The sequence below is a fragment of the Gopherus flavomarginatus genome, chromosome 2, assembly GCF_025201925.1.
Source record: "Gopherus flavomarginatus isolate rGopFla2 chromosome 2, rGopFla2.mat.asm, whole genome shotgun sequence".
NCBI lineage: Eukaryota > Metazoa > Chordata > Testudines > Testudinidae > Gopherus > Gopherus flavomarginatus.
Window position 1 is genome coordinate 10840593 of NC_066618.1, and position 26260 is coordinate 10866852.

A 26260-nucleotide genomic window follows, 5' to 3' on the forward strand; every position below is an offset into this window, starting at 1 on the left:
AACTTTTAGGTTGAGTAATGTTTCGGGTAGGTGTGTGCAGGCATGTGAGAGAACACATAGAAACTGAGGGCTTGGAGAAGAACAGCGAGAGAGGCAGAGGGAGAAAACAGCAACAACAAGGAAGTGTAGGAATAGCCTCTGAGTGCAGTTCTGACCCTGGAAAAAGCTAGCGAGAGAGCTTTGGGGTCTGTTGGCTAAAGATGCTTGCCACTGTAAACGAAGGAACTGCACCTTTTGTTCTTGGTTCCAATGGTTCTTTCTGCATTCAGAGACATGGGACTTTGCACATTCTTTGTAAATCAACAAGGCAGCATCAAAGAAAACACCAAACTCTATCTATTACTACTTCCAGCTAGAACATCCCCGGGACCTCAAAACTGGCCTAGGTCAAAACAGGAAACAATACCTACATTTTGTTGCAGGTTACCTATAAGAATGCAAGTCTGTGGTCTGAGGCTCTAAAAGGGAGCAGCCCTGTTGTAAAGGGTTGCAACTCACCACCTGGTGCCTCCCGCTGGTGACTCCGGGAATTAACTCTGTCCGGCAGAGCACCCCCTACTGGTGGTGTCCCATCTGTCTTTCCGTCCTCCGTTGGCATCTCTGGACCTGCATTGCTCCCTGCTCGGTGGCCTCCTCTTCAAGGCCACAGCCCTCTGGCAGTGCCCCTTAGTCCATCTGGACCCCCTTCCGGGAGTCAGTGATCAGCAGTCCTACACCTCAGCCACCATGTCCAGCCGCCCTCCGAGTCCAATCCCTCTTGTCAGGGATCTGGTGTAGTATAAGAGCCACTCACTACAGCCAATGGCTGGGTGTACTGCAAGGGGGGAGGGACAAGGGGGACCCAGGGCCACCCTCTACTCTGGGTCCTGGCCCAGGGACCCTCTGGCAGCAGCCTCCCCATCCTCCTTCTCTCCCCTCATCTGTCTGTTTCCCTGGGCCACTTTCCCTGCGACCCCTTGCACCCACTAGGCACTTCCCTTCAGGGCCTGCAGCCTGGCAGGCTGCAGGCTAGCGCTCCCTAGCCTGGCCAGCACTGCGCTGTCTATGGTGCCGGTCTCCCACCTTTGGAGACTGACCTTCCCCTCTCAAAGGCCTGGGACAGACTGACTGCTCTTGCTCTGGGCAGCCTTTATATACATCTGATCCTGGCCCTGATTGGCTGTCTCCAAACTGGGCCCTGATTGGCTCTCAATAAGCCTTTCTTTAATTGGCTTCCTGTCTGTGCAAGCGCTTTGGCCAGTTGCAGTCCACACTTTCCAGGAGTGGGGCAGTCTGCCCCACTACATGTGTGCATCCATCTATTGGTGACCTGGAGGAAGAGCCAGAATGAGGCAGTTAGGGGCTTGTATCTTCTGGTGAGGAGTGAATCCCTGGTGGCAAGGACTCTGCCATTGAACCCCTCTTTCACAATACAGTGCTAGAGCTAAGTGGAGTCTGGTGAGGATTTCCTCCACACATGGCACCACAAGAAGTGACACTGCTACAGCTGTGTTAGGTGGAAGAGCCTCCAGACCAGACTCAGCATGGAAATGGCATTGCAGCAAAAGACAATACAGAAGTGGTGGTACAGCACCTCCCATCCCAGTCCACCTTCCACCACTAGAGCCGGGTTCAGTGATGGAGCCTCAGAATCAGGCCAAAATGTCATCACATTGAGAGGTGGTAGCAAAGTATCTCTTCACAGATGCCAGACAACACGCCTCCCCTCAGGATTGGAGAGGGAACTGCCCCAGTGTACTCACAGACTCTGGGACTTCACTAACCACTGACTACAAACCATGCGTGGGGTACACCAGCAGGGAAGGGAGGAAAATATGGTGTTAAAGAGAAATTTGTTCATTAGAGGTTCACAATGGGGGGAGGGGAAGAGGGAAGAGGAGAGATGAGGTGCAATACTCTACCAAAGATTCCTGGTGGGATGGTCCACTTCTTATTTACATAAATATATTGTTGATTTACCATTGCTGTGTTCTCCCAAATTAACGCTGTGTTCCTTTTCTCTTTAATAAAGTTTCCCTTGTTTTATACAGACTCAGTGATTGCCAGCAGGGAGGTATTTCCTTTTAGGGGCCCCTGGCTTTCTGGGTGGGGGCTCAAGCTGGTGGGTTTGTTCGTTTTCAGAGGAACCCCTACATATTTGAACTCAGCCCTTTCTGATGCCGACCACACCTGGCAGAAGAGTTACATGAACCTGGCGCGGACAGAATTCGTACAGGGAGAATGTTGCCTGACTGGCCATTAATCTTTTTGTTACATTAAAGCAGAAATCAAAGATAACGTTTGTGGCATTGTTCCCTTCCTCTAGTCTCCCCACTGCTCAGTGGATGGCTGATATGCAAGCAGCTAACGATGACAAACACAGTGAAAAGAGGCAGTGACGAAAGATTGTGGACACCATCCCACTTATTGCGATTAATGCTGCCTCATGTCCAGGCCTGGGTCCTGCTTAGCTTGCAGCACCCAACCGGATCAATAATGAACACTAACAGTGCCCGTTAAAAACAGATGTAGGTAGCACTGTGTCCTTCCACACATTTTGAAGGATGCCACCTAACAGCCTGCTCCCCAATGCCAATGCTCCCCAATGCTCCATGCTCCCCAATGCCAATGCTAAGACTCACGTCACGAAGATCTTGTAAACGCCTGCATTAGTGAAAACACCGAGATCCTAAACTCTTCAGGAGCAGTGCTACTGGCCGGGTGCTGCCATAGTAACCATTCATCTTCACCGAAACTGCACGTGGTTGTCTTATTTGCCTTTTAACAATCTACTTCAGCAAGAGAACAGTCTCACTCACTCTCAGACGTTTTTTCCTTGTCAGACTAAGCAACCCCCTTCCATGTGTAATGCTACTCCAGGAGAGTGCATAGCAGAAGTCCTCACACTTCCTTCGCTCGCTCTGGGGAGTGCAGGGCCCCCCCACTCACTATATAGGGCTGAAAAAGGGGTAGGGAGGAGGCAGCGCTAGCATGCTGGGGGGAGCATTGTATGGTAGCCAAATGGCTGGTGAAAAATGCAAACACACCTCCCTTTCCTCCACCCCTTATACAGAGAACAGCCTCAGAGACTGTGCTTCAGGCAAATCCAGTTTCCATAATCCTCCACCTATGAGAGCCCAACTCTACACTCTCTGGTACTCAGGGCTTGTTGCTTGCTGCTTTGGATCAGCCCTCTCTTGCTCCACTTTGAATTCAGGTGTCACATTCCTGAACGCAAACCCATTATTCAAATGTGGTGACATCATCATCCTAGGGCCAGCAGTCCCCCTACAAGCTTTCAAAGGTTGGTTCCAATGTCTTTTTTCTTCCTGTTTCCTGGAGATAATAGGAAGGAGTCTTGCACATACTAGAACAGTACAGTCCTTTTCAAACAAGAGTACATCATGCCTGCCTATACCTGCAGCATGGGTATTAGTCTAAGGTTTTGTCTACACTATGGACCGTACAGCGGAACAGCTATACTGCTATCTCCCACCAACCTAATGCTGTCCAGACCAGTGCTTTTGTCAATGAAACTTATGTCTGTCGGGGGTGTGTTTTTTCACACCCCTGACTGACAAAAGTTTTGCCAACAAAAGTGCTAGTGCAGACAAAGCCTTAGAGTTTCCAGGCCAAAGATGAAAAAATACCATTAAAGTCTCTCTCATCTTTCAAAGCATAAGACGTAAATTCCAAATCTGCTAATTCCCTCCTCCCCCTGAACTTCTCTTCTATATTCAATCCATGTGCAGTCTTCTACGTTCTTAAAATAATGAAGATAAGTATCACGGGTGCTCTTAGCTGCAATTTTATCCTGTGATTTAGACATTTGGGTTACATTTTCAAAGTCCCATGAAAATATAATTCCGCCCACTTCAGGAATCACTGGGTGAAGTCTATGACCCGTGTTATGCAGGAAGTCAGACTAGATAATCATAATGGTCTCCCTTAGGCCTTACAAATCTATGAATAATGGGAGAAATTGTTAAACTGCTACCTTATTAGCTGGCCACCACCTTCGCATTACAGACTTCTGAAGGGCAGTTTATATTTCAGAATTTGCACATTGGCCAAACCTACTCTTCGATTGTAAAGTTAGCACTGCAGAAACATTACTGCAGCAATTTATTGGATACTCTAATAAATAAAATCTTTTTGAAAAACTATATATTGTATTATTTAGTATTACTGCAATCCAGTTTCATTGTTTATAAGGTCTGTGATTTCCTTACTTCAAAAAGAGCAACATAAAGTCAGAACAAAAGATGTATCTGTTGTACTTTGCTCTTATCACATCTCTTCAGTATCTTTGGGAAAGGGAATTCCGACTCTTCACGACACAGGTGAAATATTACGGACACAATATTCAGTAGTGACGACTGTTTCCGCTTCGTAGAGATGACTCTGTGACGAAGCAGTAAGACACAACACTTTGTCAGGATGGATTACTGTACTCATCATTTCTGTGGAAAGAGCCGGGTGTCTTTCCCAGAAGAAGATGCAACATCCCATGCAACCAGTGTAATACAAAATAATAATAATCCATAGAGCTGTATTACAAGACTTGCCACCAAAAAATAGCTCTCAACATTCAGTGTGTTAAGCCTGCAGCTTTCCCATCTCCTGAAAATTCAATGGTACTTGATGTTTACTGGCCAAGTTAGGCCCATCTGTACTGGGAGCCATGTTTCTAACTCTAATTGAAACGTGTCTTCTATTTGTTTCATGGTTCAGTGGTGCTTTGAGGCACCGAACTGTCAAAGGGAAACTCTCAGGTTAAGGTTTAAATATGCTTTGTCTTCACTCACTGCATTGTAACAGTAGGGGTGTTGTGCTGTTGGAACAGTTACCCTGACAGCTGAAATCCAGGCCAGAGCAGCTCTCTGGCACTTCACTTGGTGCATGTGGTTGCAGCACCGCACAAATTTGGCCTATCTGTCATGAAAAGAAAGGGCAACCGGGCCAAATTTGAGCGAGTGGTGTTTGGACTGGCCACTTCTCCATCATCACAGAGAGGCAACTGCTTGGGTCAAATCTGAGTGGTGCTGTGATCCTGTGAACCAGGTCACAATGCCACTCCTCCCTCAAATTTGGGAGAGCTGCTGGGTGACCAGGACTCGGAGGAGTTACTCTAGCCCGCAAGGGGAGTGGAGCACTGAGTCTGGGTAATGGTAAGTGGTCAAGAAAGTCACAGGAGTAAGTAAGGGACAAGGGGGAGTTGGTGGTCTGATAGGAATGTCGGGGAGGCTGTGAGGTGAGGGTGAGTGAGGGATGTTTGGGGGTGATGGGGTTAGGGGCTGGGATGTTGGGGGCTGCAGCCAGGGGACTGACATGCTGGGGCCTGTGGTGAGTGGGATGTGTAGCTGAGATGTGTGTGTGGGTTGCTGCAGTGGAAAACCACTGTCAACCTGGTTGGATAAGCCAGTAAAATGGGGCTTATGGAGTGGTCCAAAAGCAGGGACGGCGCTTCCATTTAGGTGACCTAGTCCGTCGCCTAGGGCACCAGGATTTGGAAGGGTGGCATTTTGCCGCCCTCGGAGGCAATTTGGCAGCGAGGGGTCCTTCTGCACTCTGGGTCATCGTCGGCAATTCTGCGGTGGGTCCTTCACTCGCTCCAGGACCTGCCGCCTAAGTGCCCCAAAGACCGGGAGCATGGAAGGACCCCCCCCACCGCAGAATTGCCACCAATGACCGGGAGCGCAGAAGGACCCCCGCATAGGGTGCCAAAAAGCCACGCGCCGTTCCTGTCCAAAAGCAGCTGGATCATACCAGTAAATCTGGTATCGTATGCGTGACAGAACTACTAACTTGAGAGCACGTCTGCAGGACTCCTGCATGATAAAGTTCAGGACTGCATCGCTTGCGTATGAGTGGGTTACAGAATGCTAGCAGGAAGATAGGAAGGAAGAGAAATATGGTGGCAAGGCAGACAGAAGACTGCATGGCAAATCAGCTTAACTGAGAGCTGAACACGAGCAACTGAGGGTGAAGACAGTGCAAAGAGCATGAAGTAGGTAAACAAAAAGCAAGGGAATTCAGGTGAACTGAGCTGCAGATGTAAGCATTGAGTGGCCACTGTCCATGGGCTGCTGCTGGGTTTAAGAGCAGTCCTGGCAACGCCACAGAGCTGATAAAGGCAATCTGGCAGATCAGTGGTTTCAGCTGTGGTTAAGTAGCTCAGTGGTTCTCAATCTTCCCAGACTACTGTATCCCTTGCAAGAGTCTGATTTGTCTTGCGTACCCCCAAGTTTCACCTCACTTAAAAACTACTTGCTTAAAATATCAGACATAAAAATAGAAAAGTGTCACCGCTCACTCTTACTGAAAAATTGCTTCCTTTCTCTTTTTTACCTTATAATTATAAAATAAATCAATTGGAATACAAATATTGTACTTGCATCTCAGTGTAAAGTATATAGAGCAGTATAAACAAGCCATTGTCAGTATGAAATTTTAAGTTTTACTGACTTGGCTAGTGCTTTTTATGTAGCCTGTTATAAAACTAGAGAAATATCTAGATGGGTTCATGTACCCCCTGGAAGACCTCTAAGTACCCCCAGGGGTACACATACCCTGGTTGAGAACCTGCTTATCCCAGCCCCAGCTGCAGGCCCTCATTCCTGACCATTGGTCCCTCCAGTTATACAGGGTGGGTAAGCATGAACAGGCATTTATGGTGATGCTTGCTAGCTACACATCTCTAGGTAGAGCAAGGATGACTGTAACCACAACCCCAGGAGTGCCAGCTCTCACAATTTCATTATGATTCTAACTATTTGGGGGTATTTTCACTTGTCACATGAAAACATTATGAAAGACTGCCCATTCACAAATTTTTCCTTATTCAAAATGGCTAACAGCTCAATAGAACGGCTATGCTGGGTCATACCAATGGTTCATCTACCCCAGTATCCTGTCTTCTGGTGGTGGCCAGTGCCAGATGTAGTAGGAAGAGGGCCTGAAACATAAGCCCATGTATTAGAGGACTGGTATGAGGCCTGAGGCCTGAGGCCTTGGCTAAAGTAGTTAAAACTTTGCTAATATAAAGCAAAGTTGAGCTGTGAGCAAGAGATAGGCCTTGCAAACAAAATCTGGCAAAAACAGGGTTTCTACTGCAAAAACACACACATTTTTAAATAGTGCTAGGTACAAGAATACATATGCAAACATATTTTAAAAGATAGTACCAAAACACCTTAATGCCAGCACATTCCTCAAAGATAACAGAAACACATGGATCCATTCAAAAAATAAGGTTAAAGTAACAGCATCATGAATAAAAATATGTTGATTAAACCAATATATACAAGGCAATTGGTGACAATGGGTGGCAAAATGTATCTCAAAGGAAGTGTCTTTGGCCAGCCAAAGGGGAAATACAAAGTCCAGCCATTCACTGAGCTACATCCATTGTCACAGGTGTACATGTGCTAGTATAACTGTAGACATTGATCCAGGGAACTAGGACCATGCTTTGTTGACAATAAATCTGGCTGGGTGCCTTCATGCCTTAATGGATCTTGTGGTCATTGGGCAGTTCTCTCAAAGTCTGCTCTGCCAGCTGTCTGCGCAGAGCTGGGATGGCACACAGGGAGAACACACACACACACACACAGCTGAACATCTGACAACACCAGATACTTCAGAGGGAATGAACAGAACAGGGAAATTTTGAATGACGCATTCCCTGTCATCTAGTCCCAGCTTTGGGCATTTGGAGACTTAGGGTCACCTGGAACAGCCTTCCAAGGGGAGTAGTGGGGGCAAAAGACATATCTGGCTTTAAGACTAAGCTTGATAAGTTTATGGAAGGGATGGTATGATGGGATAGCTTAATTTTGGCAATTGATCTTTGATTATCAGCAGATAAGTATGCCCAATGGTCTGTGATGGGATGTTGGATGGGATGGGATCTGAGTTACTGCAGAGAATTCTTTCCTGAGTGCTGGCTGGTGAGTCTTGCCCACATGCTCAGGGTTTAGCTGATCGCCATATTTGGGGTCAGGAAGGAATTTTCCTCCGGGGCAGATTGGCAGAAGCCCTGGAGGTTTTTCGCCTTCCTCTGCAGCATGGGGCATGGGTCACTTGCTGGAGGATTCTCTGCAGCTTGAAGTCTTCAAACCACAATTTGAAGACTTCAATAACTCAGACATAGGTTAGAGGTTTGTTATAGAAGTGGATGGGTAGGATTCTGTGGCTTGCTTTGTGCAGGAGGTCAGACTAGATGATCATATTGGTCCCTTCTGACCCTTAAGTCTATGAGTCTATGAGATCATGGGGTTACATCACTGACCATTTTGGCTAATAGTCAGTGATGGACCTATCCTCATTCAATTTATCTAGTTCTTTTTTGAACTTCATAACATCCAGTGGCAAAAAATTCCAGAGGTTGACTGTGCGCTGTGTGAAAAAGTACTTCCTCTTGTTTGTATTAAAACTGCTACCTATTAATTTCATCAAGTGACAGCTGGTTTTTGTTTTGTGAGAAACAGTAAATAACACGTCTCTATTCCCTTTCTCCACACCATTCATGTGTTTTTAGACCTCTATCATATCCCCTCTTAGTCAGCTCTTTTCTAACATTAATAGCCCTAATCTTTTTAGCCTCTTCTTTTATGGAAGCCGTTCCATACCCTTGATCAGCTTTGTTACCCTTCTCCTATTACGGTCAAGGGGGCTGAAGCCAGCAAGATGGCCACTATTTCCCCACAGTCTATTTGCATGTGAAAGTCAGGCTGCCTTTAAAGTTGGCTTCCATCTCCCACTGTTTTCAATTAAATCAAAGCCAGGCTCAAAGGCAAAATGGTTGCCATTCCATGGTTCATGGGGCTAGATAGGACAGAGGGAGGACTGAGAGGAGCAGGAGATACACGTTGAAAGGTGGATATGAAGAGCAAGGGGGGAGCAGGGGAGGGGGGTGCAGAGGCATTGATGAGGTGGGAGATGTTGGGGATAGAATGGTGGTAGGGTAGGTAAGAGGAGCCCATTTCACCCAATCGGGGAAAGGCAATATTGCCAACTCTCATGAATCAATCACAAGTGACAGGATATTGGTGCTGGCAGGAAGAGCTGCTGCAATAATGCAATAAGTTCCTCCAATCCCTTGATTTTCAGGACTGAGGACACAGACCTACCCTGCCACTGTGCCTTGCCTTCAGAGCATGGCGCTAGATGGAAGAGAGGATCCTGGGGCAGCAGGAGGCAGGGATGTGGTGCTGCTGTGCCCTGGGCACAGCAGAAACCATAAGGCAGTGGGAGGTAATGGAGGGGGAGAGGCAAGAGAAGTGGTGCTGCCAGCTTCCAAGTAGAGACGTTCTCGGGCAGAGAAGAGTTGCTGCTGGGTCAAGACAGCAACAGGAAATGGATGGTAGTTCCTGGTAGTATGTAGGCCTGTGTGTTAGCCTGAGGTAGAATTTTGGGTTTGATTTTTGATACTCTTCTATCTTATACTAATATGTGTGAGCAGAGAACAAAGACACTATATGTGTTGCTTCTGTCCAGCCAGATGCATTAATTAGTATAATGAGAAAAGATAAGGAAGAGTTAAAGTGTTACTAGGTATGGTGGGAGTGTAATATACGAGCACACACTGGAAGGCGACCTGGCTCTGTTCTCAAGCTAAGGTCAAGCAACCAGTTAGGAGGGGCAAGTGAGTTGGAGAGGGGAGGCATAAGACACACTAAAAGCCAAAGAAATGCTCGTCCCTGACCGAAGCATGACCTCACTCCTTACTCCTCCCATGAGATACCAAAGAGGTGGTACCAAGCCCCCAGACTCATGACCCTCCAAAACAGAGCATGACCATAAATTGTAAGAGGTGGGACCAAGGGTGTGCAATACAGGTATAATTATGCCTACTAGGAAGGAGGAGGTGGGAACAGGGATACTAGGAAAAAGGCTCTCATATGGATATGCTTGTTTGAAACTAACCCCAATAAACATCACATTGCCTGCACTTGGGACTTCTGGTCTTCTGCTTTCTGTCTGCGTGATGAGAACCAGGGCAGGGGCAAAGGGAAAGCCCCTCCCAGTTCCCCTACCCAGGGGGTGAGGAGAGGGTAAGTGAAGTCTCCCTCCGAGCAGTCAAGTAGAGGCATGCTTTTCTGCATGCATTACAGGTTGACTTTTAAACCTGAAATTCACACACACACACACACAGACTAAAAAAATATTCTTTTTTTTTTGTTTATTTCAACCACATGATTTTTGGGGAAGTCTGATGCATGATTTGTAATTTCTTGTGGTGGGCGATACTTTCAAAGCAATTTCCCCCCCCCACAAGGACTTTCATATTGTATTTTGCTGCTGCCTCACAACACACCACTGAGGTATGGTTAGATTTTATCCCCATTTTACAGCTGGAGTATAGTCGTCAATTTGCTCACAGCGACAGGAGTCGTCACTGTCAGAACTATGATTAGAACTCAAGTGCACCGGGCCCTCACTTCCTTGTGCTACAGAGTTCTTTCATTCCAGCGCTAGACAGCATACTCTTCAGCCCCACATATTCTAGGAGGAGTTGGCACTGGCTGACCCATGCATTCAATACTTTCGGGCTACAAGTAAGACTCCATCTGCACTGGCTTGAGGGAGCGGAATCACAGGTCAGAATACACTAGCTACAAGCAGCTCACTCTAGACTGATTTTCCCAAGACAGGCAAGGGCAGAGAAAAAGTCTAAGATTATTTATTATTTGCTTTAATAAAAAATCACTGATAATGAATAAAAATTTCCAGTGCCCCAAATCTCCCAAGGCAGCTGGAAAATGCACTTCCAGCACCAGCCTCAGCCTCAGGGGCAGGTGATTCTGCCTTTTAAGTAGTTCAGGGTTGGTAATTAAGCTGCTCCCAGCAGGAGAAAAATCAGAGGTTCTTACAAAAATTGAAAAGCTTTTCTCTTGCAGCCTGGTAACCAGTCAGTGGCAGCCTGGGTATAAATAAGACAGAATTAAAGTCTATTATGGTTTGTCTGTGAGTGGCCCCTGCTGATACTTCAAAGATAAAAATGTCATAGCTTTCTCTCCGGCATCACAAGTGCATCTCCGCAGACATTTCCTCCAGAGAAGGTGCAGCAGCTCCTGCATTTTGAAACACACGTGGGGAGTCACTCTCAAAGAGGCTTTCTGCCTACTCACACCAAGCAGGCTGCCCTCCAAGCACTGATAAGTAGAGTTGGTCGGGAGGTGGGATTTCGGTCAGATGGAAAATTTTGACATTTCCAAAGTAGTTTCCCGTCTTTGAATCTGAACAGAAAAAGTCAAAGTGTGAAAAAAAAAATTGCAGAAGAAAATATTCTGAAGAGTTTAGAATCGTGAAAGTTGAAATGGAATATTTAGCCATTTCCAATCATAATGTTTTGTTTTGAGACTTCAGCTTTCAGTGTGTCAGTTTGTCAAGGTTAGGAAAGGTTCTTGGCTCCTGTACAAAGCACATGGACACAGGAGTGGGAGAGAAGGTGGAACTGAGGTGGCTAGTGGGGAAGAAGCAGCCAGGGGTAGGAGGCTTCCCAATGTGTGGGAACATTTAACTTCGTGGCCAAGCAAACTGATGTAGCTTCCTGTTGGCACTGTAAATGAGGCCTCCCAAAATGAGGGATGCTGTGACCAATGGCCAGTGGTGGAACCAGAGGAGGAACCCAGATGTGCTGGGCCACGTGCCAAAGACCCCATCTCAGAGCCAAAGGCCAGGGTTCACCTGCCACACATCACATCAAGCTGCCTCCCCAAACTTTTCCAAATGCAGCCCCAACAATTTGCCCACCTTCAGTCCCCTCAGAACTGGTCCAGGCAGGGCTGTAATGGGAGCCAGTGAGGCCACATGCTATGGAGCTTCTCTTCCCTTTGGGTTGTGAGAGGGAGGAGATGAACTCATTGGCCAGGGTGACCAAAAAGAGAGAGATGGCATGGTAGCACCTGCAGCAGGAAATCCTGAAATGGTAGGAAGAAGCCACCAAGTGGCTCTTCATCTAGGTAGTCACTATAGGAACCCCTCTGCTCACCTCTCCCACCCCCCTACAGGCTATGAAACACCAGGTTCCCTTTGCAGGACAAGGATGCTTAAAGGGGGCAGCCATCTGCCCTGGGTACCCCTTTGTTAGCAAATAAAAAATAAGTCACCCCCATTAAAAAAAACCCAACATTGCTATGAATGTCTATTAGCATTCCTGTTAGTTATTTCTGTGGGCTGGTCTACACTAGGGGGGGAAATCAATCTAAGATACGCAACTTCAGCTACGTGAATAGCGTAGCTGAAGTCGAAGTATCTTAGATCGAGTTACCTACCGTCCTCACGGCGCAGGATTGATATCCATGGCTCCCCCATCGACTCCACTACCGCCTTCATGGTGGTGGAGTTCCGGAGTCGACAGGAGCTCGTTCGGGGATCGATATATCGCGTCTAGATGAGATGCGATATATCGATCCCCGAGAAATTGATTGCTACCCGCCGATACAACCGGTAGTGAAGATGTACCCTGTGTCTCTCATTTGTGGGATGTGAGCTCAGGAGCTGAAATGGCAATCGCACTTCTTCTAATATACCTACAAACAACAAGCTTCAGAAGCAAAGTTACTGAATGGAAGAGGACCTGTGCTGAGACCAGTTTTGGTCATTAGCGCTCCAGTTTAGCAGAGTCATAAAAATCTGCCTGATATTTTTAAAAGTAAGCCTCCAATGGCTGTTAAAATAGATATTTTTCAAGGTGTTTGCAGCCATACTAGCTTTTACTAATTTTTTAACTATACACCCACCATGGGTAAAACTGGGAGGCCTAGGATTCTTTGTGGGAAACACAAGTGTTTCATCTGTGTTCATCAACCAGACATTTTTATCTCTGCAAAATAAACGACGTTTACTATAGAACATCCTGGGCCAGACCAAAGGTCAATCTGAGTCATGCCGGGTCAGACCAAAGGTCAATCGAGCCCAATATCCTGTTTTTAACAGTGGCGAGTGCCAGCTTCCCCAGAGAGAATGAACAGAACAGGTAATCATCAAGTGATCCATCCTCTGTTGCCCATTCTCAGCTTCCGGCAAACAGAGGCTAGGGTCATCATCCCTGCCCATCCTGATTAATAAGCATTGATGGACCTATCCTCCATGAACTTATCTAGTTCTTTTTTGAACCCTGTCACAGTCTTGGCCTTCACAACATCATCTGGCAACGGGTTCCACAGGCTGACTGTGCCTTGTGTGAGAAAATACTTCCTTTTGTTTGTTTTAAACCTGCTGCCTATTAATTTCATTTAGTGACCCTTAGATATTGTGTTATGAGAAGGAGTAAATAACAATTCCTTAATTAATGAGCCTTAATGAGGCTAATTTTTATTTTTAATCATTTAAAGGATGTATAGCAATTATCTTTTTATAAATGTATACATTTTTATATTTGATAAACATTATACAAAGAAGTTGGAAGGGTTTTAAGGTAATATTTAAAAAATGCATTGCACGTGAGAATTGATTTTAAAAAGTGACTATTTAAAAAGAATAAAGGCTGACTTTTCAAGCTGAAATGATCACATAGGAATGAGAAGAGGAGTACGCAGGAGTTAACAAGTCAAAACGATGATTATAAACATCTTAGAGGGATTCTTTGATTTTTTTTTTGGAAGGGGGAAGGGAGAGATCTCACACCACCAACCTCCTTCTTGTACTTTCTTCTTCCTTCAGTTTGCAGATAAATCCATGTATGGCGCTTAAATGGCCTCTTGCCACAGAATCTGAGTGCCTCACAATCATTAATGTGTTTATACTCCTAACACCCATGAGAAGCAAGGAAGTGCTAAAATTCTTGTTTCTCGGGTGGGGAATTGCGGCACAACGAGATTAAGTGATTTGCCCAAGTATATAATTCATTACTGTTTAGATGGGTTTTACATTAGCAGTTAAATGGGCAAAGCTCATCTCCATATAAATCATGGATAGATGGTTCTCTTTCCTAGATCCCTTCTTGGAACTTTGAATTTCCTCAGATCCATCTTTAGAACAATATTTTTCTGAGAAATCTGAGTCTCTTTTCCAGCTCAGGAGCAATCGCTACCTGCTTCTTGAACTTTGTTTTCTCACACTTACTCAAGGCGTCTGATCTCCTGCAGGAATTTACTAGCTGGCTGCTCACAGTTCCCATCTATCTTACTAATCAGATCACCCAGTTTGGGACCTCTCTGAGAGTTTGGTTACATTTTCCTTCTGGTTCAGTCTCCTTGTCCAGCTCTCCCAGCCAGACCAGGAGTCGCTGCTCTTGTCCCTCCAGAAACTGGCACAATTGATCTAATTCAGACACAATCTTCTGCCTCTCAGTTTCTGTTTTTTTCCAAACACTCTGGGTTTCTCCACCCTCCAATCGCTTTAAATCCCAGGAACTTTTCTCTCTCTTCTTTCAAAGTCTGCACTCAGGTTTGAATTTCTTTGGCGTTTCCTGAGCAGCCTTCTCTGTGGCACAGAGGGAGCAAACTCTGTGAGCCCAGAACTCTCTGCAGATCGAATAAGTTAGTTGTTGGTTCTCAGAACAGTTTCAGAGCCTCTCATATGCTGTCATCGCCTACTACTATTGATGCCCGCAAACTCAAATCTTTGGCCATTTCTTCAACTTCCTCCAGCTTCCTGTTTGCCCTGAGGTTTCTTTGCTGGGCAGTTTCTCTACATTGAGAGCAGGAGAAGTTTGCATCTGTTTCCCCCCACCCTAATGATGCAGTGTCAAGGTTTTTTCCCCCACTTTGAACTTTAGGGTACAAATATGGGGACCTGCATGGACACTTCTAAGCTTAATTACTAGCTTAGATCTGATAACACTGCCACTACCCAGAATTTCAGTGTCTGGGGCACTTTCTGTCCCCCCAAAACTTTCTCCTCCCTGGGTTGCCTTGAGAGGCTTCACCAATTCCCTGGTGAACACAGAGCCAAACCCCTTGGATCTTAAAACAAGGAGAAATTAACCATCCTCCCTCCTTTCCCCCCACCAATCCCTGGTGAGTCCAGACCCAATCCCCTTGGATCTTAAAACAAGGAAAAATCAATCAGGTTCTTAAAAATAAAGCTTTTAATTAAAGAAAGAAAGGTAAAAATCATCTCTGTAAAATAAGGATGGAAAATACTTTACAGGTTACTCAGATTCATATAGCCCAGAGGAACCCCCCTCTAGCCTTAGGTTCAAAGTTAAAGCAAGCAGAGGTAAAATCCTCTCATTTACAAGTTGAGAAAAACAAAATTAAAACTAGTCCGCCTTGCCTGGCTACTTACAAGTTTGAAACATGAGAGACTGATTCAGAAAGATTTGGAGAGCCTGGATGGACATCTGGTCCCTCTTAGTCCCATGAGTGAACAACACCCAAAACAAAAAGCACAAACAAAGACTTCCCTCCACCAAGATTTGAAAGTATCTTGTGCCCCTATTGGTCCTCTGGTCAGGTGTTAGCCAGGTTTACTGAGCTTCTTAACCCTTTACAGGTAAAAGAGACATTAACCCTTAACTATCTCTTTATGACATGCAGGCACAGCCGGAATTGTGCCTACAAGGTAGAGCCACGGACTCTCTACCCTGAGGATTTCACTTAGGAACCAGGCCACGGGTCGTGTATGTTGTTGGCTAGCCTGCTGGAGCACCTTCGCGGAAGAGTGTCTAGCTGAAACCCAGGGAGTGCAGAATTCTTACCTCAGAAGAATAATATGCCTGATTATCACTACAAAAGGTTTTTTTTTCTCCTGCTGATAATAGCCAACCTTAACTGATTAGTCTCGTTAGGGTTGGTATGGCAACACCCATTTTTTCGTGTTCTCTGCATGTATATCTTCCTACTGTATTTTCCACTGCGTGCATCTGATGAAGTGGGTTCTAGCCTATGAAAGCTTATGTCCAAATCAATGTGTTAGTCTCTAAGGTGCCACAAGTACTCCTCATTCTTATTCCGCTAAGGGGGTGCCTTGTTCATCTGTTGAGGTCTGCTTTGTCTTGCCAGCCCACCTGCATTTTTCAAAGGCACAAATGGCAGTTCAGTGCCCACTGCCACCTGGGGCACGCCTTGTAGGCAGGTTTCCCACACTGGAAACAAAACACCAGGCCACCATTCCTGGTGAGCCTCCTGCCATGGCACCACAAACTGTGCTGTCTGTTTCTGCTGAGTAGCTAACTGTCCCTTCTGCTGCTTCTGCAGGAATTAGAGAGGGGATGTGTGGCTACATTTAACAGTGCCTGCAAGAAATGAACTAATATTTAACTATTTGTATTGACATCTATTGCGATACACTAAATCTGCTGGGAACAATGGGGTAGCAGTTGCCTAAGGAAATTTCTTCTTGATTTATTTTATCTGTATAGTGTGTGTGTGTGTAAATACATACCCTAAGCTATGCACAGCTTCCATTGTGTTTTATTGATACCCAGGGAAAGCATGGAGCTGGAATTAAGCGGGGTAGATTAATGTACTGTAAAGACAAAGAGAAACATTTCTTCATTTTTTAAAAAAAATCAAAGCATTTGTGTGATCTGATCTTTAGAAGAGCATGCTTCAGAAAACAAGATGGATACTTAATTTGGTATAGACCTGTAGTTCTCAACTGGGGCTGGGGACAGCCTCCTTGGGGATGCAAGGAGGTTTCCAGGGCCCCACCAAAATAAACGAAAGAGCATCCAAAAATAAAAGCTGTTACCCCTTGCGTTACTTTGACACATTGTTTTTTTAATTTTTAACCAGAAAGCATGTTAATTTTCCTGCATGCTATGCTGAAACCTATTGGCTTCAGTTTGTCTAAACATGCACAGAAACTAACAATCATGTTCTCAGGTTACACAGCATGTTCTCCATTGACATCTGTTGTAAAGGAGCTATTTCAGCAGGAACACAAGAAGTTACACAGCACGGGGAAAATCATTGTAAACACAACCAATAAATATCAGATATGGATAAATTCTTAATTCAGCCATCAGCTTCAAAACACCAGAACCCGAACTTCCTTCAAAAAGTTCAACCACCATACGGATTGAAGCACAGCGAGGAGGTGGTATGAGTGAGAAACATAAAGCTCTTATTAAACTTGCAAAATTCAGAAAATACGAAGACAGCTATTTGAATTTCAGTTTTATTTGTTCTGGAAGTGAAGATATTCCTCAACCACAGTGTGTAATTTGTTTCCATGTACTGTCCAATGAATGTTTGAAACCCTTAATTACAAAACATGAAATTTATAAAGACAATCAACATTCATTTTCTGAGCGAAAGACCAAGGAACTGCTTGGTGCTAAAGTAATAAAGAAATCCACAATTCCTGGGATAAAAAGCATGTAAGGTCATCCTACATAGTGGTACAGAAACCTGCTAAAGCAAAAACAAAAATTGCATAAAATTGCTGAGACATTGATAATGCTGTGTGCTACTAAAATCACAAAGGAAGTGTTTGGAGAAGGCCAAGTTACTGGCAAAAATACTGATGTCAAATTATGCTGTTAAATGAGTGGGAAGGGTTAGTTCAGAGATTTGCCCATTGGCCTGCTAAACCCCAGGCTGTGAGTTTAATCTTTGAGGGGGCCATTTGGGCAAGTGAGGTAAAAAATCTGTCAGCGGATTTGTCCTGCTTTGAGCAGCAGGTTGGCCTAAATGACCTCCTGAGGTCCCTTCTCACCCTGATACTCTACAAGGGATCACTTCTATGTCAGAAGACATAGTTCAGCTGCAAGACAATGACTTTGCTATACAACTAGATGAATCCAGATATTTCAAAAATGTCCCATTTACTCGCCTAACTTCAGCATTTGCGGAATAAGGAAATAAAGGAAAATGGTCTCATTTTGCAAAGAGTCCCAGATGACAACAAAGGCAGATAACATTTTCAGACTGTTCAATGATTTTATGATTTCAGCAGAAATCAGCTGGACTAACTACATGGGAGGGGTCTGCACTGATGGAGCCATAGCAAAGATGGGAAAGCATTCTGGTGTTGTGCAAAACATAAAAGCCATTGCACCTAGCCCTATTTGGACACACTGCTTTTTACACCAAGAGGCACTTGCTGTGAAAGATATTGAGCCAGGTCTTCACAGTGTTCTGAACACAGCAGTAACACTCATTCATTTTATTAAATCCAGAGCAACAAACTCAAGATGTTTTGCTGCACTTTGTGAAGAAGTGGGTGCAGAGCACGATTCCTCGCTCATGCATGCAGAGGAGAGATGGCTATCTCGAGACAGAATGACTACCTGCGTATTTAATCTCAAGGAAGAGATATGCACTTTCTTAGCCGATAAGAAACCTGAACTTGCCGAAGTGCTGAAAAATGATGTGTGGCTGGCAAAACTAGCTTACTGCACAGACATATGTTAATCTGCTGGATAAGCAGAAAAACAGTTGTTGTGGCACAGGTGGGCCGTGGAGTTTTTATAGCTTTTTATAGCTTTCCTATATAAATTATATAGGAAAGCTAAGCCAGAGGCTCTTAAGTAAGCAATCTACACCATAAGCAATATGTTGGGCCAATGCTCACTGATATTTCCAGCACTCAGAGATGTACTGGGCAGCAAGGACAACACAGCCAGAGTTGGGGAGTGGACAGTTTTGTTCTATTCTCCAAATCAGATGAGCCTAGACAGCCATTTTCATGGTGCTATTATCAGCATTACCACTGGCACTTAATATGAACACTACAACTGAATGATATTCAAGAGCGGATAACATTGTTCTATAAAAATGCATTTGTTCTGATATATGTTCTATAAGGGAAATAGAATGTTTACAGCGGATAACAATTCTATGAGAAACAAACCTAGCTGGTTTAATTTCTTCAGTTAGAAATGTGTGTGGTTTTTAAAAATAAATTTCTCTGCTAGCATTAGTTTAATATGAGCAACGCCATCCAGCTGGGTCTAGATCAACTGTCTGAACAGGTACGAAAGAAAGCAATGTTTAGACTATCACTGTGCATACTTTTTCAGTGGGGTTTTGCAGCCTGGACATACGACATCTCCATATGAAACTTGAGAAAATTCAACAGTAGAATATAATATGGGTGAGATACTTCATATAAATCAAAAACATTTCATCTGTATGGTTTGTTTCAGTGAATTCACAGGATGCCCATAATTTTACTTGTGGATGATCATTAATAAAGACATCAGTGAGAATTCCTACTGTGAACTATCAGGGCTTAGCTTTCCTTTAAGGCATAGATCAGTGTTAGGGCTGGTCTACACTACGGGGGAAAATTGATCTTAGATACGCAACTTCAGTTACGTGAATAACGTAGCTGAAGTCAAAGTATCTAAGATCGAATTACTCACCGTCCTCACGGCGTGGGATCGATGTCCGCGGCTCCCCCTGTCGATTCCGCAACTCCGTTCGCGTTGGTGGAGTTACGGAATCGATATAAGCGCGTTCGGGGATCGATATATCGCGTCAAGATGAGACGCGATATATCGATCCCTGAGCAATCGATTGCTACCCGCCGATACGGCGGGTAGTGAAGACGTAGTCTCAGACTAGAGGAGAGCTGTAGAATTTCTCCCAGAGTGTATCTGTTGCTGTTCCCCTCTGAACAGCTGTTCTGCCTCTTAAGCCAATGCTCATTGTAGTTCAAAGACTTCAGATTCTCTGTTATTTGGCTCCATCACTCATACTATGTAAGGTACTCCTGTCTGAATATAAACCCACAGAGGAAGTGGAGGTAGAAGTGTCCAAAGAAGTCAGCAATTCAAGCTAGACACAGCATAGGTGGTCAGTTGGCCATCAGCTCTGATTTATGAAAATGCAGTTTTCTTCTCAGCAGGGAAAAAAAGTCTCTTCAGGATTGTGCATGTTCCTAGCTGTTGAGGAGAAAGTGGAAGAGGCCCGCATATAGACTTGCAATGTTTTGAGCCAGCTCGTAGCATCTGGTAAGGAAGCATGGTGGAAGTTCAACTTTTACAATTTTAAAACATTGTGCACAAAATTTGTAAATTTTTTGTGCAGAATTCCCCCAGCAGAAGATGTTCCTAGAAGACTCTTTAGTGTTGGGGTGTGTTTATGCAAGTTGTGTGTTTATTATGCCAAAACTTTTAATATTCTCCAGGTAAAACCTGCTTCATGGCTCTTGAAGAGTAACATAGCAAAACCAGGTTTTTTATTTAACGGATTTGTGCCTGCTGTCATCATGTCAGATAATGAGTCCTACTTGTGTCAGCCCACCACAAAGTAGTCTACATGCCTACAATGAGACTGTTACTTCTTGAAAGTCCAGTACACCTTCCTGTTTTTGTAACTATTTATCTTCACTAAACAGGCACAGATGTAAAACTCAAACAGTAATTCTATTCTGCACAGTTTTATGATGCATCCAAAGATTGACATGAGAACTATCCAGTATTTACTGACCAAAGGAAGATCACCCTTTATTCACAGAATGACCATTAAGTGTTTGTCCCAAAATTCTCCTGGATGAATGAATACCATCACGTTTAATATTGCTGAAGGAAATCTCTATGTAAAGTTATATTTTCATAGATATTGGTGCCTTCAAATAATTGGGGAGTGTCTGGACTCTAAATATTTTGCTAATATTCAAATTGCTTTAGCTACTTTGATATCCCAGCTTTAGCATGTTTATCAGTTTTAAGATTACCAAAACAAAAGGACCACTGTCCAGGGTGAAGGTAATGGGTGTTTTTTTCTGAATTGTCTTTCAACAAAGGGACGTTTTTAAATGTAGAATGGTAAGTCTTGGATGTTTTGTAAGCTATTCCCAGACATTTCTACCCATCATAGCCTGAAGTTACTGATGGATTTTTCTGAGGGTACAGAGAAAATAAGAGAAGAACAGCTTCAGCTCGAAATCAGAACTTATTTTTGGTGCTTACGTCTGTTTTGAATTTACCAGCTTAGAGCATTCAGTTGTGTTTTTAATTTACTTTGTGTATTTAGGATTGGTGTGAATCGGTTGTTACGTCACTGGACAGCACCATCCAAGCAGAAAAGGAAAACTAAGTGAGCATGTCACATCTGACACGCTGCACACTCATCCTCACCCCATGACTGCTACACCTTGACACACTTGTACTTCTTGGGACACTTTGCACAAGTCAATCATTTATTTCTCCTAATAATCAGAGCATGCACATGCAATCATTTTGTAAGCTCAAATATGGAAACCTTTCTCCGCAGCCATCATCACAGTAGGATGCTGGAGTGATCTGTTGAGTTCTCGGTTGAGGAGTTAAGCACGAGGCCATATTTTTTCTAAGAATATCATTGGAATTCCCAGCCAGTATAGCTAGGGGGAAAACCATCTTAATGCTTGGGATATTGTAGTTCTGTACAATACAGGCTCATACAGTAATGACAGATCACAACATTACATTGTGCACTTGATCTAAGACTTTCTCCTTGCATACTGTACAGATTCACAGTCAGTGAATCCTTAACAGACCCTTTTTTCTCTATTAAGTTCACTAGATTTAGGCGTGATGCCTGCGGGTTGCTAAGGGGCAAACATAAGTAAAGTGTTTGAAGATGAAAAAAATCCTCATACAAATCAGGAAAAGAAATACAAATCAGGAGATTGTAGGCCAGGGATTGAGCACTCTTTTCAGCTTTAAGTTGCATGTTTTATAACTAAAATGCACCAAAATGCTTTCTAAGGCTAACCTTCCCCTCATTCTCTGGTGGCACACATCACAGCAGGGTATAGAGAAGCTGGCTGATTTTTTATGAGAATGCCACAGGGTCGGGAGGGAAACCACGCCTCCTGCGTTTGGAAAATGGTTTCTCTGGCTATCAAGAATGAGCTGTGTATTTGTTTCCTCCTTGATCCCAGAATTCCCTTACTGCAAATGAGAAGGAGAGTGCACAGTAAGCAGTACTACTGGAAGGAAAAGAAACACCCACTCTCTCCTCAGGACCTATCAAGGTGAGATAAGGGAGAAGTATTCATGCCTGAAGGCCTGTTTCCATCTTCTCCTCGAGGCAGAGAATGCTTTGGGGTGGCTCAGGGTATGACTATACAACAAAATTAAGTCGACCTAAGTTACTTCGACATACAGCCACTGCAGTAATTAAATCACATTTGCATGTCCACACTATACTCCTTGTGTCCATGATGTGCGTCCTCACGAGGAGAGCTTGTACCAATTTAACTGTCAGAATGGGGCATTGTGGGACTACTTCTGAAAGCCAGCAACAGTTGCTGTAAGCAATACAGGACCTATACTGATTCTGCCTGGACCTAAGTATGTCATCCTAAGTGCTACACCTCACATGGAGGTGGAGTTATTAAGTTGGCATAGCGGGTGAGTCACATCAGCAGGAGCAACATTTCAGTGTAGATGCTTACAGAGTTAAGTTGGTGTAAGCTGCCTCGCATCAACCTAACTCTGCTGTGTAGACCAGGCCTCTGTTACTGCTCCAGACATTCTTGCCATGTCAAGCTATCTAGGGACATAAATGTGCTGAAATGTGCAGGGAATTAGGCTTCTGAAAATCAGAGACAGAGTTGCAACTGGTCCATGCATCCACCATAGAAATGCCTTGTCCTCCTTCACCAGAAGGATAGTTGCTGTGGAAGAGAGCAGTGAGAGGAGAACACATCCAGAGAGGTTCTGAAGGCCTCCGCTTGGGCTGGTCAAAGTTTTCAGATAAAAACAAATTCCCTTTTTATCCCAAAATCAAAAAAGTAGGTTACATTAGGTACTGGTCAGCACTGATTCACATAGCCGCACAAAGGCTGCCTTAAAAGCTGAAAAAACCTGACCCTCTGCCACTCACTTCTCTATAAGGCTGCTGGGCCTTTTCCCTCCTCCTGAAGATCCCTGAGGGGAAAAAAGAGTTTTGGTTTCCCTTTCACCAACCTTGGTCTACACCACATACTGAATGGCACTGACTCAGTCAACCACACAAAGGCTCCTCCTTTCATTAAGGAGGTACCACATGCACTGGAGGCCAGAAGATATGTCAAAAATGAAAGGATGGTGCCTCTACTGCTCAGTACAGTCTTTGCTGCTTATCTTTGTTCAGGTATTAAGCTGCAGTGGCAGCAGCCTCTTGAGTGACTAAGAGGGAACAGAACACAGCTGTTACATGCTGGGGATATGTGGACATTGACAAGCTTGGCTGTGAAGATTTTAGGTTCCTCCATCTCTTTAGTTGCGAGCAAAGGGGGGAAAGATGGAAAAGATCACCTGTTAGGTGAAAACATGGAGTGAGACACTTTGTCTTAGTACCACTGGTTCTCCCTATAGACAGGGTGTCAAACGTCAGTCCTGGTCTTTGATTCACATTACATGCACACGTACCGTTATAGTACCAGCGTGCACACACATTATGGTGATTGGCATTCTATAAATACATTACATAGCTTGAGAGGTAGCATGACAACATATAGACAAGGTAGATATATAAATAATGATGATAGGAGAGGAGAATTTTACTTGCAGTTGTATCTGATCTCATTTTCCCTTGGTTTTTTTTTCAAATGTAGAAGCAAGAAACCTCTGATGGATGGATTTCTGACAATGGCACACTTTGGTTGCAGCAAGAGAGGTATTTGGGGTATTTGTTTAAAATGTTTAAACTGAGTTAGAGTTCTGATACAGGTGAGGAAATGTAGGATCATATCCACAGATTGGTTGTAAATATCTTCATATACAGACCACAACATCCTATCTTACATAATTTACTATTAAGGTCTCAGAGCAGTAGAGGAGTACCCCTGGGGCACAGGTCTGCAGTAGGAATGATTCTGAATCACACTATTCTAGAGGCATTGCACTTCAGAAGGCATAGTGCCTCTCAGGCGCCTCGTGATCCAGTGTGGTACTGTCGGGAGAAGCCGCATATGCTCTCCACTGAGCAGTGGACTCCAGGGAGAGCAGGCTTGTGTAGAGGACACAAGAGAACTCCTTTCATGCGTGCATACAACCATCCACCCATCTCTTCTGAAATACAGTCAACCTTTCATAGGTTGACTACTGAGTATTCACAGTCACGAAAATATATAAATATCTATTACAGCCTGTCACACCCTTCCTGAGAGCTAAGAGCAGCAGATTGTTCCAAGTCAGTGACTAGAATGACTTGGTTTGGGGATAAATACTTTTGCTTAGACTAAAATGTGTTAAATGTGTTTAATATTTTAGCACAGCTAAGCAATTATCACTCTGGAAATGTTTATGTCTCATGTATGAAATAACTTCCATTGTTTTCACAGACTTGACCATCTGGAAGATCCAGATCATCTTGAAATATGCATCTCATCAAACTGCCCTTTTTTTCTTCCCAAAGCTGATTGAAAGTGTATTGCAGGAGTTGAGACAGGAAAACACCTAGATTTGCATGTGTCACTTTTGCTTCTGTTTTGAAAGAAAAGAGGGTTACTATAACTGGAATCTGCTAAAAAACACAACCCAACTAAACATATCAAAATGTCTAGGTTGAAATTAAATAGAGTTAAAGTTGTGGGATTATATAAGCATAAGATTGATCAGTATTTAGAAGGAATAATTATGTATTAGATATCGAAGTAAGGAGGGCTGAAATGCAAGACTTGTAGGCTGAGGCCTGCTAGATTTCAGCTAAGCTATTTTAGGCCTTGGAGATAAGTAAGTGACCGAAGAATAACCTGATGCCCTAAGATTATGGGAAAAGAGGTGCCAAGGGGTAATATTGCAAAAAAAAATATTGCTGGAAGATTAATTTTTAAATAATAAAAATGCTGTAGAGGCACATCTGTCTCTAACGTGTGTCTTAACCACAGGATACAGGTTTTGCGTCAATGCTGATAAGAATAAAGGGAACCTACACAATCTATAGGAATAGGAGTCCCTTAGGTTTCTATGGGACAACAGACCAATATGGAAAAAGAGGGTTGACTCTTTCATATACATGCACATAATGTAGGTATAGGCAGAATCACATTATAAAAAGGGATTCCCAGAACAGGAAAATTGAGCTTCCTGTGGGAAAACTCCAGCAGGAACCATCCCTCTACTCATGATCAAGCCATGAGAGAACCATCAGACTAACACTATCTAGGAGGATGTGAGTATGTCTGTAGCTATAACTGGTGCATTGCAACACCTAGAAGTTGTTTATTCGGTGACATACATAATTTGTTGGTAACTTGAAAAAAAGAGAGTGAATCTTGTTCTTCAGATTGTATGTGTCACTTGCCTATGGTTTTATGTGTCCCTATGAGCTCTAGATCTAAAATAGGCAGCGCTAACTCTGTTAAACTCAAGACCTAAGCCACCAGAGCCGAACCCTCACTGGTATAATATAACATCTCTAAAATTAACTTTAAATAAAAATAGAGGCTAAAAAGGTGTAACCCTGCCTCAATGAGTCACAACTAAGAATGCCAGATTCAGGACAAACTGCTGAGAAATAGAGTGGACTCACTCTTTTCTGGTGGTTATTCTATCATTAGATTATATCAAGCCAGTAACAAAAGGAAACGTCTGTATCACCACTGTGGTTAACAAGAAGTCAAAAAGCAGCTTCCTTAGGTATTCCAGCCCTATTTCACCACCCAGACACTGGACTTTATGAGGAATGGTTAGTGTCAGTGAAAACTGATTTAGTCAAATATAGGGTCCTTCCAATTTCAAGAGATCAGCCACTTAGCCAGGTCAAAATATAACTCAGATCTTACCCAATAATCACACTGTTGCCAATCCTTTAGTAACTAAAATCTAAACGTTTATTAATAAAAGAAATGAAGAAGAGAGTTTTAAATGGTTAATAGATCATATATCTACAATCATTGCAATGTCCTTATATCAGGTTTGTAGCAGTGCTGTTATAGACTGCTGGCTTGTAAAGTCTCTCTGGTAACTTCCAAAAGATTGAAAGGTCCTCAGTCCATAGTTCAACATGGTCCTTATAGTTGTAAATCCACAGTCCAGAGAATCAGGGCAGGAAAGAAGCAAAACAGAGACATTCAAAGGGTCTTTTATACCCTTTGCTGTGCACCTAGGCTGGAAATTTTCTGTTTCAAACAAAGCTGCCTGCCAGTTTGTGGAAAGTTACTGGCACAAGGTGGAGTTCAGGGTCACAGGAGCATATGACGTGTCCTTACATGGCTTGATGACTCACAGGGGGTAGCCATTGGCCCCTGAGAGGCTGAGGCCTTCCCAGGAAGTGCCATCTGGGCAGACTGATTTTCTTCTCTGGCCCATTGTTAGAGTGAAGCGTCCTTAATGGGCCATCAAACTTGAATAGTACATTCACGATGTACTGGCTAAACTAGATAAAACCTATCTTGTGGGTGTTACCCCAGGAACAAACATTTGAGATACTGGTATATAGCCAATATTCATAATTTCGGA

The 26260-nt window shown here is 43.9% G+C and overlaps 1 protein-coding gene and 1 long non-coding RNA gene across 2 annotated transcripts in view; one reads left to right on the top strand and one right to left on the bottom strand.

The window, feature by feature from the left end:
- The window catches only part of GHRHR (growth hormone releasing hormone receptor), a 1095940-nt gene that overhangs the window by 796856 nt on the left and 272824 nt on the right, over nucleotides 1-26260 (bottom strand). The window lies entirely within an intron of this gene.
- On the top strand, nucleotides 19738-25716 carry LOC127045960 (uncharacterized). Its single transcript, XR_007772876.1, has 4 exons — nucleotides 19738-19837; nucleotides 21754-21846; nucleotides 23416-23474; nucleotides 24142-25716. It is a non-coding gene; the product is annotated as an uncharacterized LOC127045960 (long non-coding RNA).